Genomic DNA, 11,187 nt, shown 5'->3' on the forward strand with positions numbered 1-11,187 from the left:
CTCAATAATTAATAAAGCAAATGGACAAAAAAAATAAAAAAGGAAACAGAGGTCGGGCACGGTGGCTGATGCCTGTAATCCCAGCACTTAGGGAGGCCAAGGTGGGCAGATCACTTGAGGTCAGGAGTTCGAGACCAGCCTGCCAATGTGGTGAAACCCCATCTCTACTAAAAATACAAAAATTAGCCAGGCATGGGGGCAGGCGCCTGTAATCCCAGCTACTCTACTTGGGAGGCTGAGGCAGGAGAATTGCTTGGACCACGGAGGCAGAGTTTACAGTGAGTCGAGGTTGCGCCACTGCACTCCACCCTAGGCGACAGAAAAAGAAAACATATATATAATATATATATAAAATATTATATATCAGATTATATAATATACTATAATAGTTATAATATAGAATAATGATTGTAATACTTAAATATAATAGATATATAGATATAGATAGTCTGTATACACAAACACATATATATACCATATCAAGCTAATTTATTTTTTCTCTGATTTTCTTTTTTTTTCTTTTTTTTATATTTTTTTATTATACTTTAAGTTCTAGGGTACATGTGCACAACGTGCAGGTTTGTTACATATGTATACATGTGCCATGTTGGTGTGCTGCACCCATTAACTCGTCATTTACATTAGTTATATCTCCTAATGCTATCCCCCCTCCCCTAATTTATTTATTAACATATATAAAATATTTAATGTGTGTGTGTGTGTGTGTATATACCACAGACAAAAATCAGCAAATACATGTGCTATTAAAACATAAACAGAATGTTTTAGAGTATTTGAACATGTATTTGGTCTCAAAGTAAATCTCAAAAAGTTTTAACAAGCCAATCCTAACAAGATTCAAATAAACTGGAAACCAATAACAAAAAAGTAACAAAAAAATTATATAAAGAAATGTTAAAATACGCTTCTAAATAACTCTTTTTTTTTATTTACTTTTTAATTGTGACAGAGTCTCACTCTGTTGCCCAGGCTGGAATGCAGTGGTGCGATCTTGGCTCACTGCAACCTCCGCCACCCAGGTTCAAGCAATTCTTGTGCCTCAGCCTCCTGGGTAGCTGGGACTACAGGTGCACGCCACCACACCAGGCTAAATTTTGTATTTTTAGTAGAGATGGGATTTCACCATGTTGGCCAGTCTGGTCTTGAACTCCTGACCTCAGGTGATCCACCCGCCTCGGCCTCTCAAAGTGCTAAGATTACAGGTGGTAGCCACCACGCCCTGTCTGAGTAACCCTTAAGTCAAAGAAAAAGTATAATGGAAATTAGAAAATAGTATGCATCAAAATGTATAAGATGCTGCTAAAGTTCTGCTTAGGAAAAAATGCATAGATGTCATTGATTATAATTGAAAAAAATAAAAATGACAATAGGGGAGCTAAACTTCTGTATATGTTATATATTGCTATGTTACAAGCTAGGCTGAAACTTAGTGGCTGAAAGACATAACAATTTATTATTTCTCCTAAATCTGTAGGATGGCTGGGCAGTTATTCTGTTGACATTACCTGCATGTCCTGATGTGGCTACATTTGTTGGCAGGCACTAGGCTCAGCTGGGATGGCTAGACCTCTGTCTATTTGATTTTATATCCTTAAGGCAGCTAAACTGGCCTTTTTCACATGGCAACATAAATGTCCACAAGGGAATTCCCCAGTGCAAGGTACTTATCAAGTCTCTGCTAGCCTCTTATTTGCTTATGCCCTGCAAGCCAGAGAAAGTCACATGGCTGGGCACGGTGGCTCACGCCTGTAATCCCAACACTTTGGGAGGCCGAGGCAAGTAGATGACTTGAGGTCAGTAGTTCAAGACCAGCCTGGCCAACATGGTGAAACCCCGTCTCTGCTAAAAATACAAAAATTAGCCAGGTGTGGTGGCGGGCACCTGTAATCCCAGCTACTTGGGAGGCTGAGGCAGCAGAATCACTTGAACCCAGGAGGTGGAGGTTGCAGCGAGCCGAGATCACACCATAGCACTACAGCCTGTGTGACAGAGTAAAACTCCATCTCAAAAAAAAAAAAAAAATGTCATATAGCCAACTCCAGCATCAAGACAGGAAGACTGCAAGGGTTTGGATACTAAAAAGAGAAATTCATTGGAGGCCTTTAATATGTAACACTCTCAGCCAGGCACAGCGGCTCACTTCTGTAATTCCAACACTTTGGGAGGCCCAGGCAGGCAGATGGCTTGAGCACAGGAGTTCAAGATCAGCCTAGACAACATGGGGAAACCCCATCTCTACAAAAGATACAAAAATTAGCCAGGTGCAGTGGCACGTACCTGTAGTCCCAGCTACTCAGGAGTCTGAGGTGGGAGGATGGCTTGAGCCTTGGAGGCAGAGGTTGCAGTGAGCTGAGATCGTGCCACTGGGCCTGGACGACAGAGCCTGGGTGCCCAGCCTGGGCGATAGAGCCAGACTTGGCAAAAAAAATAATAATAATAAATAATAAATACATATATATAATATATATACATGCACACATATATAAAACAATCTCTATCACAGTCTTCTCTCCACCCCAATGATTGATACCCCTCCCACATGCAAGGGGCATTCATCCCCAGTCAGGACTCCGAAGTGTCACTCAGTCATGTCATCAGGGACAACGTCCATGACAACATGATCTGCAAGTTTCAAATGTAGATGACGCTTCTCAAGTCCAACTTCTCTGGATCCAGAGACCCGTATACTAAAAAGACAAGTTATCTGCTCACATACACACCCAGCATACAACGGTGAGGCAGAGATAGGACAGTCACAATAGACAACCCCATCCAAAAACAAAAAGGAGTAATGGAAGGCATATAGTAACCACCAACCGATAGCCAGACAAATTTGATTAAGACCCTGGATTAACCCACTTGGGCTGCTATAACAAAATACACAGAAGGGATGGCTTAAGCAATAGAATTTTTTTAAGCAGTCTTTAATTTTTATTATAAAAAAGTTTGAATTTACACAAGAATACAGAGAATAGTATAGTTAACCCATTATGTCTGTCATCTAGCTTCTTTTTTATTTTTCAATAGTTTTTGGGAAACAGGTGGTGTTTGGTTGCATGGAAAAGTTCTTTAGTGGTGATTTCTGAGATTTTGGTGCACCCATCACTCAAGCAGCATACACTGCACCGAATGTGTAGTCTTTTATCCCTCGGCTGCCTCCCACCCTTTCCCTCAAATTCCCAGAGTCCATTTTAAAATATGGAATGTTGGCCAGGCGCGGTGGCTCACGCTTGTAATCCCAGTGCCTTGGGAGGCCAAGGCAATCAGGTCACTTGAGCTCAAGAGTTCAAGACCAGCCTGGGCAATATGGTGAAACCCCATCTCCATCCAAAAATACAAAAAAAAAATTAGCCAGGTGTGGTGGCACATGTCTGTGGTCCCAGCTACTTAGGAGGCTGAGGCAGGAGGATCACTTGAACCCAGGAGATGGAGGTTGTAGTGAGCCAAGATTGTGCCACTGCACTCCAGCCTGGGAAACAGAGTGAGACTCCATATATATATATATGGATCCATATATATATATATGGATCCATATATATATATATGGATCCATATATATCCATATATATATCGATATATATATCCATATATATATCCATATATATATATCGATATATATATCCATATATATATCCATATATATATATCCATATATATATATCCATATATATGGATGTGTGTGTATATATACGTATATACATGGATGTATATATATGTATATACATATACGTATATACACATATATAGATCTTCAAAAATTTGCATGACATCCTTGCACAGGCACCACACTAATCTTCCCTGTATCATTCCAATTTTTAGTATATGTGCTGCCAAAGCAATCGCAACAATAGAAATTTATTTCTCAGAGTTCTAGAGGCTGGGAAGTCCAAGATCTCAGTACCAGCCAATTGATTCCTGGTGAGGGTGCTCCTTCTGGTTTGCAGACAGCTGTAAAGCTCTGATGTCTCTTCCTCTTCTTATAAGGACACCAGTCCTATTGGATTGGGGCCCCATTCTTATGACCTCATCTAATCTTAATGCCTCCTCATAGGCACTGTCTCCAAGCATAGTCACACTGAAGGACAGAGCTTTAACATATGAATTTGAGGGGAGACATAATTCAGGCCATGCCAGACACCCTATTCTGGCGGCAGTGAATGTTCCTAGTTTAGGGCCTAGTTTTACATCCTGGGAATGGTTTCCTAATCCATTATTCCTCACAGTTATGGGCTTCTTCTGGCTCTGTTCTCCAAGAGTTCCTATCTACACAACTGCTTGGTAGAGTGCAATATCTAGTAAGGTGGAAGGTGCCTGTAGCCTGTGATCCATAAATTTCAATTCTAGGAAGTAGGCCCACGAGTTACTAACGTTGTGACCTTGAGCAAATAACCTCTCTCTGTGACTTAACTTCCTTCTGTGCCTCAGTTTCCCATCTGTAAAATGGAGAAATAATATTGAGTTCCTCATAGTCCTATTATGAGAATTAAATCAATCGGTACTTGTCAAGTGTTTAGAACAGTGCCTGGCAGTTAATATGCACTGTTTTTGAAATAATCTCAACGTAGATCTATTTATTTTTTAAAATACTATCCAACAGTAAGAGAATAAATACAATAATTGGGTTAAAGCCATTGAGAAATATTATGAAACAGTTGAAAGGAATGACCCAGAGAAATGAACATAACTTTATAAACTTATGTAAAGTTGTAATATATTCAAACTATTCTTCACATAATTGTACATTTGTCTGTAATTAAAATTTTTTAATATTCATGGGAATGATGAACTCCAAAATTAGAATAGTGGTTACCTCTGGGAAAAGAAAGAGACTAATGAGATTGGGGAGTGATACACAGTGCCTGTAACTATACCTAGTGACTTAGATTCTTCAAAAATAGGGATCTGATATGGCTGGGCACGGTGGCTCACATCTGTAATCCCAGCACTTTGGGAGGCCAAGGCGAGCGGGTCACTTGAGGTCAGGAGTTGGAGACCAGCCTGGCCAACATTATGAAACCCGTCTCTACTAAAAATGCAAAACTTAGCCGGGCATAGTGGCACACGCCTGTAATCCCAGCTACTTGGGAGTCTCAGGCAGGAGAATCACTTGAACCCGGGAGGCAGAGGTTGCAGTGAGCCAAGAGCACACCACTGCACTCCAGCCTGGGTGACAAGAGCGAGACTCCGCCTCAAAAAATAAAATAAATAAAACAAGAATAGGGATCTGATATGGCTGGGCACAGTGGCTCACACCTGTGCTTCCTCCAAATTATGACCCTGTAAGGCTCTGTTTTAGGATAAGCCCAGGAGGAAGAGCAGAACACAGAAAGGAAGTTATTAAAGATGCCTTCCTGTGATATACTAAGTGTCCATGTGAAGGATATCAAAATCCCAGCACTTTGGGAGACCAAGGCGGGTCAATCACTTGAGGTCAGGAGTTCGAGACCAGCCTGGACAACATGGTGAAACTCCGTCTCTACTAAAAATACAAAAATTAGCTGGAGTGGTGGCTTGTCTGCAATCGCAGCTATTCAAGAGGCTGAGGCACGAGAATTGCTTGAGCTCGGGAGGCGGAGGTTGCAAAAACTCTGTCTCAAAAAAAAAAAAAAATAGGGATCTGAAATAGCTATAAAATATCAGGATATTTGATATACTATTCTCCATGCTCTTCTCATATTTGATGTATTTTGTAATAAATTTTAAAATTAATAATTATTCACAAGAAAATATATAATTGAGCACTGAGGCTGAATTTCCTGTTATGGTCTCTGCAGATGCCTGACACACGGAAGAGAGCACTTGGAGTCCAGATGACCCACCCTTGTTCCACCCTTTCCAAAATTTCCATCGTAACTCATGTCACTAGGTCAAGAAAACATCCCAGCAACTGAGCTGGGGAGGAAATTGAAAAGAATGTACTTAAGGGAGGTGGATATAGTGTAAACTAGGACAGAGATTCTCAACCCTGTTTCCTCTACAGCATATCTGAGAAATGAAAGTCACGTCTGCAACTTACTCCCAAGAGAAAGCAGATATGTTTTTAAAGAGCTAAGATTAGCTACGCCAGGCGTGGTGGCTCACGCCTGTTATCCCAGCACTTTGGGAGGCCAAGGCCGGCGGATCACGGAGTCAGGAGATTAAGACCATCCTGGCTAACACGGTGAAACCCCGTCTCTACTAAAAATACAAAAAATTAGCCGGTCGTGGTGGCGGGTACCTGTAGCCCCAGCTACTCAGGAGGCTGAGGCAGGAGAACGGCGTCAACCCGGGAGGCGGAGCTTGCAGTGAGCCGAGGTTGCGCCACTGCACTCCAGCCTGGGCGACAGAGCGAGACTCCGTCTCATAAAAAAAAAAGAAAAACAAAAAAAGAGCTAAGATTAGCTATGGGATGATTAGCACCGCATCATCATCTGCTGTCTACCAGCTGTAAGTCCACCTCTTTCTCTTCCTCATATCAGGAGGGAACAAAACCCCTGACCTAAGTTTTGAAAACAGTAAGTAATTGATGTTGGACATGTGACCTCCTGACCAAACTAGACCAGGGAGCCAGGCTTGCCTAGCCTAGGGCATGGTTGTGGATACTGGTGATACCACCTGTCTGGATACCCTCTGCTGTTTCCTTATTATTTCTTCTCATTCTCTCCCACAAATGCAGTTTTGAGAGTAAATCATGAACCCAGAGGAGGAAAGCGTGGGAATAGGGCAAGTTAGGACCCATGAGAATAGACTGAGGGATTGAAAGAGGATACCACATTCACTGCTGGAGCCAGTCACTAACAGCGGTTGTTAGTGGGGAAGAGAGGGGCGTGGCCAGGAGAGTTTACTATTCCATCTTCCCTCTGCCTTTCTCTCTCTCAATCTCTCTCTCTTTTTTTTTTTTTTTTTTTTGAGATGGAGTCTCTCTCTGTCACCCAGGCTGGAGTGCAGTGGCACCATCTCGGCTCACTGCAACTTCCGCCTCCGGGATTCCAGCGATTCTGCTGTCTCAGCCTCCCGAGCAGCTGGGACCACAGGCTCCCGCCACCATGCCTGGCTAATTTTTGTATTTTTAGTAGAGATGGGGTTTCACCATGTTGGCCAGGCTGGTCTCCAACTCCTGACCTCAGGTGATCCACCCGCCTCAGCCTCCCAAAGTGCCAGGATTGCAGCCGTGAGCCGCCCACCCCGCCTCCTCTCCCTTTCTCCGTCTCCTGTGCTATGCTGTCAGTCCTAGCCATCTAAATTGCCTGAGAGCCTGACCTACCATAGCATGAGAGGAAGAGAAAAAGTGTGACCCAAGGCAGGAAGAAGAGAGAAGGAAACAGGAATAGAAGGTGGTAGAGACAGAAGAGAAGGTCCCCTGGCTGTGGACCTTGCCCCTGAGGCCACAAATATATGTAAGGGACATAGTAACCTGGCGAAATGGAGAAAGGAGACTATCAGATGGGCCAAAGCTAGTTTAGGATAGGAAATTTACATAATTTTTTTCAAAACACTAATGAAAGCTACTTATACAAACGAAGATTGAAATTTATACTTTTCATGATGCTCATACAGTCTTTTAAGTAAAGGCAAAAGAGATGTTCTATTTTTAAATAGCTTCTTCTCTTGGGATTCAAAATTTTAGTCAATGGGCATTTCTGATGCAACCTGCACTTGCTGAAGGTAAGTAGTTAGTAAAGGAAAGTGTTCATTAATTTGAAGAAATCTGGCCATTTAATATCTTAGCACTTATTCCAGCGGACCCTGGTCTTAATTTGAAAACACACACACCCCTCACATTCTTTTTCCCTAAGAAAAAGAGGTTTCCGTCCAGGCATGGTGGCTCATGCCTATGTAATCCCAGAACTTTGGGAGGCCAAGGTGGGTGGATCACGAGGTCAGGAGTTCAAGACCAGCCTGGCCAACATGGTGAAACCCCGAAAATACAAAAATTAACCAAGCGTGGTGGCAGGTGCCTGTAATCCCAGCTATTTGGGAGGCTGAGGCAGGAGAATTGCTTGAACCTGGGAGGCCAAGATTGCAGTGAGCCAAGATTGCACCCCTGCACTCCAGTCTGGATGACAGAGCAAGACTCCATCTCAAAACAAAAAAAAAAGAAAAAGAGGTTTCCATAACTTCTTTGAAATCTAAATAACCATCAAACCTCTCCATTCTTTGACTATTCTTCTTGTTTTTGTTTTTGTTTTTGTTTTTGTTTTTGTTTTGAAACACAGCCTCACTCTGCCGTCCAGGTTGGAGTGTAGTGTTGTGATCTCAGCTCACTGCAACCTTCACCTCCCAGATTCAAGTCGTTCTTCTTGTCTCAACCTCCTGAGTAGCTGGCATTACAGGTGTGTGCCAGCACGCCTGGCTAACTTTTGTATTTTTAGTAGAGATGGGTTTCATCATGTTGGCCAGGCTGATCTCAAACTCCTGACCTTAAATGATCTGCCTGCCTTGGCTTCCCAAAGTGCTGAGATTACAGGCGTTAGCCACTGCGCCCAGCCTATTCTTCTTTCTTATGACCAGGCTTACAGGGTAAGGCAAGAAAGGGAAGCAATGAGATAAAACAATTTCTTTATCACCTTTCAGTTGATGACTTCTGGAAGCTGGTGTTGGAACGGCAGTGTCCCAGAATCACAGACACTTAATGATGGAAGTCATCTGAGAAGCATGCTTGCCTGTTGCTCCGCCACACGGGCATTTTCTCTACAGAAAATGACAACAGGTCCTTTCATTTCCATGAAGTCCAATAACTAACTAATAATTGTGAGTTATTTAAAATATCAAGTTAGGCAGTACTGAACGAATAATAAGAACGCATATGCAATGAGGAATCTGACTCCACTTTTTGATGCTTGACTGCTGACAGCTTTTAAGCCTCCATCTGCCTCTGCAGGGACCATAACAGCATATATTTAAAATAATTGGCCAGGCACAGTGGTTCATGCCTCTAATCCCAGCACTTTAGGAGGCCGAGGCAGGAGGATCTCTTGAGGCCAGGAGTTTGAGACCAGCCTGGGCAACATAGTGGGACCCGTCTCTACCAAAAATGAAAAAAATATTAGCTGGGTGTGGTAGCACACACCTGTAGTCCCAGCTACTCTGGAGGCTGAGGTGGGAGGATCACTTGAGCCCAAAAGTTCAGGGCTGCAGCAAGCTATGAACCCACCACTGCACTCCAGCCTGGGTGACAGAACAAGACCAATTTAATTAATTAATTATTAATGTAATTAATTACTTATTAATTAGTTAATTGACTTAATTAATTAGTTATTCATTAGGAGGTTGAGGTGGGCAGATTACTTGAGGTCAGAAGCTCGAGACCAGCCTGGCCAACATGGTGAAACCCTGTCTGTACTAAAAATACAAAATTTAGCCAGACATGGTGGCCATGGACGTGGTGGGCAACACTGCCATTCCAACACCAGCTTCCAGAAATCATCAAGTGAAAGGTGATAATAAGTAATAAGTAATTAATTAAATAAGAAAAGAAAATAATTGACTTACCATTATGTTTACCATCATGCTTATGCATCCAACAGTAAAGACAGTAAAGTAAACAATATTCCCAATCTGCTTGTTGTCATGATGCTTTATGAGGTCCCGGATTCAAAAGACTTCATTCTCCCAGTAAGACATCCTACTTGCAAAGACTTTCCTAAATATCATGGTTTGGGGTTTTTTGTTTTTGTTTTTGTTTTTTTATTGAAATAGAGTCTCACTCTGTTGCCCAAGCTGGAGTGCAGTAGCGTGATCTCGGCTCATTGCAACCTCTGCCTTCCAGGTTCAAGCGATTCTCCTGCCTCAGCCTCCTGAGTAGCTGGGATTACAGGTGCCCACCACCACATCCGGCTAATTTTTGTATTTTTAGTAGAGACAGGGTTTCACCATGTTGGCCAGGCTGGTCTCGAACTCCTGACCTCAAATGATCCACCCACCTCAACCTCTCAAAGTGCTGGGATTACAGGTGTGAGCCACCATGCCCAGCCTAAGTATCATGGTTTTGAATAAGCACAGTGTCAATTTCTCTAATTTGTGTCATCATTCCACATATAGGGTAGTCTATTGTATAAGACGAAGAAAACTGATGTATGATCAATTGGTTACTCATTCATTCAATATGTGTTGAATACCTAGTATGAGACAGGCACTGTTCCAAACAATATGGACATAGTATAGAACAAGATAGACAAATATCCCTGTCCTTGTGGAATTTATATTCTAGAAAGAGGGGGTAGGAAAAGTAATAATAAAGTAAATTATATAGTAAGTCAGAAGATAAGGGTTATAGGAGAAAATAGAACAGAATAAGGGAAATCCAAAGTCCTAGGGCAGAAATGGGGAAGTGAAATTATCATTTGAGTGGTTTGGTTTCCTTACTGCTGTTCACCAAATACATGTGGTTTTCGATCTCCAGGCTTATACTAGGATTGTACTTCCCTATCATATTAAAGTTAAGTACAGCCATAGGACTTGTTTTGGCCAATGGAATGTGAGCAGAAATGATGTGTGTGATTTCTGGACAGAAGCTTTAAGTACAGCGTGTGATTCTCCACATGCCTCTCCCACTGCTGCATGCCATAGGAAGCTTCACTTGGCCAGAATTCCTGAATAACATCATGAGCCAAAGCCCCTGCCAACCTGCATTAAGACACTTGGTGTGAGCTACATATTGATTAAGCTAGTGAGATTTTGGTCTTGTTTGTTACTGCAGCATAACCCGACCTATCCTAACTGATGCAAGTTGTCAGGGTAGACCCCACTAAGACAACAAATGATAGTGGCTTGAACCTGAGTGACAATAGCAGAAGAGATGAGAAGTCATCAGAATCTGGAAATATTTTGCTGTATGGAAAAGAGTTAAGTCCTATATGATTGAAAATGTGAGATCAGTTACAGCAGACTACATTGATTCTAATAGTATGTCAGAGACATCTTGTGTAAAAAGGGGAAATATACTTGTGTGAAAAGGGGAAGTGTTCTAGGAGCAATCTTTTATGGTCTGGTGACAATCTGGGAGGAAATAAATAATCTATCTGGCAGGTTTACAACAGCATAAGCAACCTACTAAATATTAGGAGATTTTACTGTCCGCAATGAGATTTCTGACTTGTATAGTGGAGCATTATTGCCCTCTAGTGATAAAAGAGAAAATGTACTTAGAGAAAAAGAAAGTGACAACCAATGCTTCTGGGAAATACG

At 42.1% G+C, this 11,187-nt stretch overlaps 1 non-coding gene across 1 annotated transcript; it reads right to left on the reverse strand.

Moving 5' to 3' along the window:
* Positions 1–3,756: 3,756 nt before the first annotated feature.
* Positions 3,757–3,860, reverse strand: LOC129043260 (U6 spliceosomal RNA). The gene has a single exon (XR_008504363.2). It is a non-coding gene; the product is annotated as a U6 spliceosomal RNA (small nuclear RNA).
* Positions 3,861–11,187: the final 7,327 nt, after the last annotated feature.

The sequence above is a fragment of the Pongo pygmaeus genome, chromosome 7 (assembly GCF_028885625.2).
Source record: "Pongo pygmaeus isolate AG05252 chromosome 7, NHGRI_mPonPyg2-v2.0_pri, whole genome shotgun sequence".
Lineage (NCBI taxonomy): Eukaryota > Metazoa > Chordata > Mammalia > Primates > Hominidae > Pongo > Pongo pygmaeus.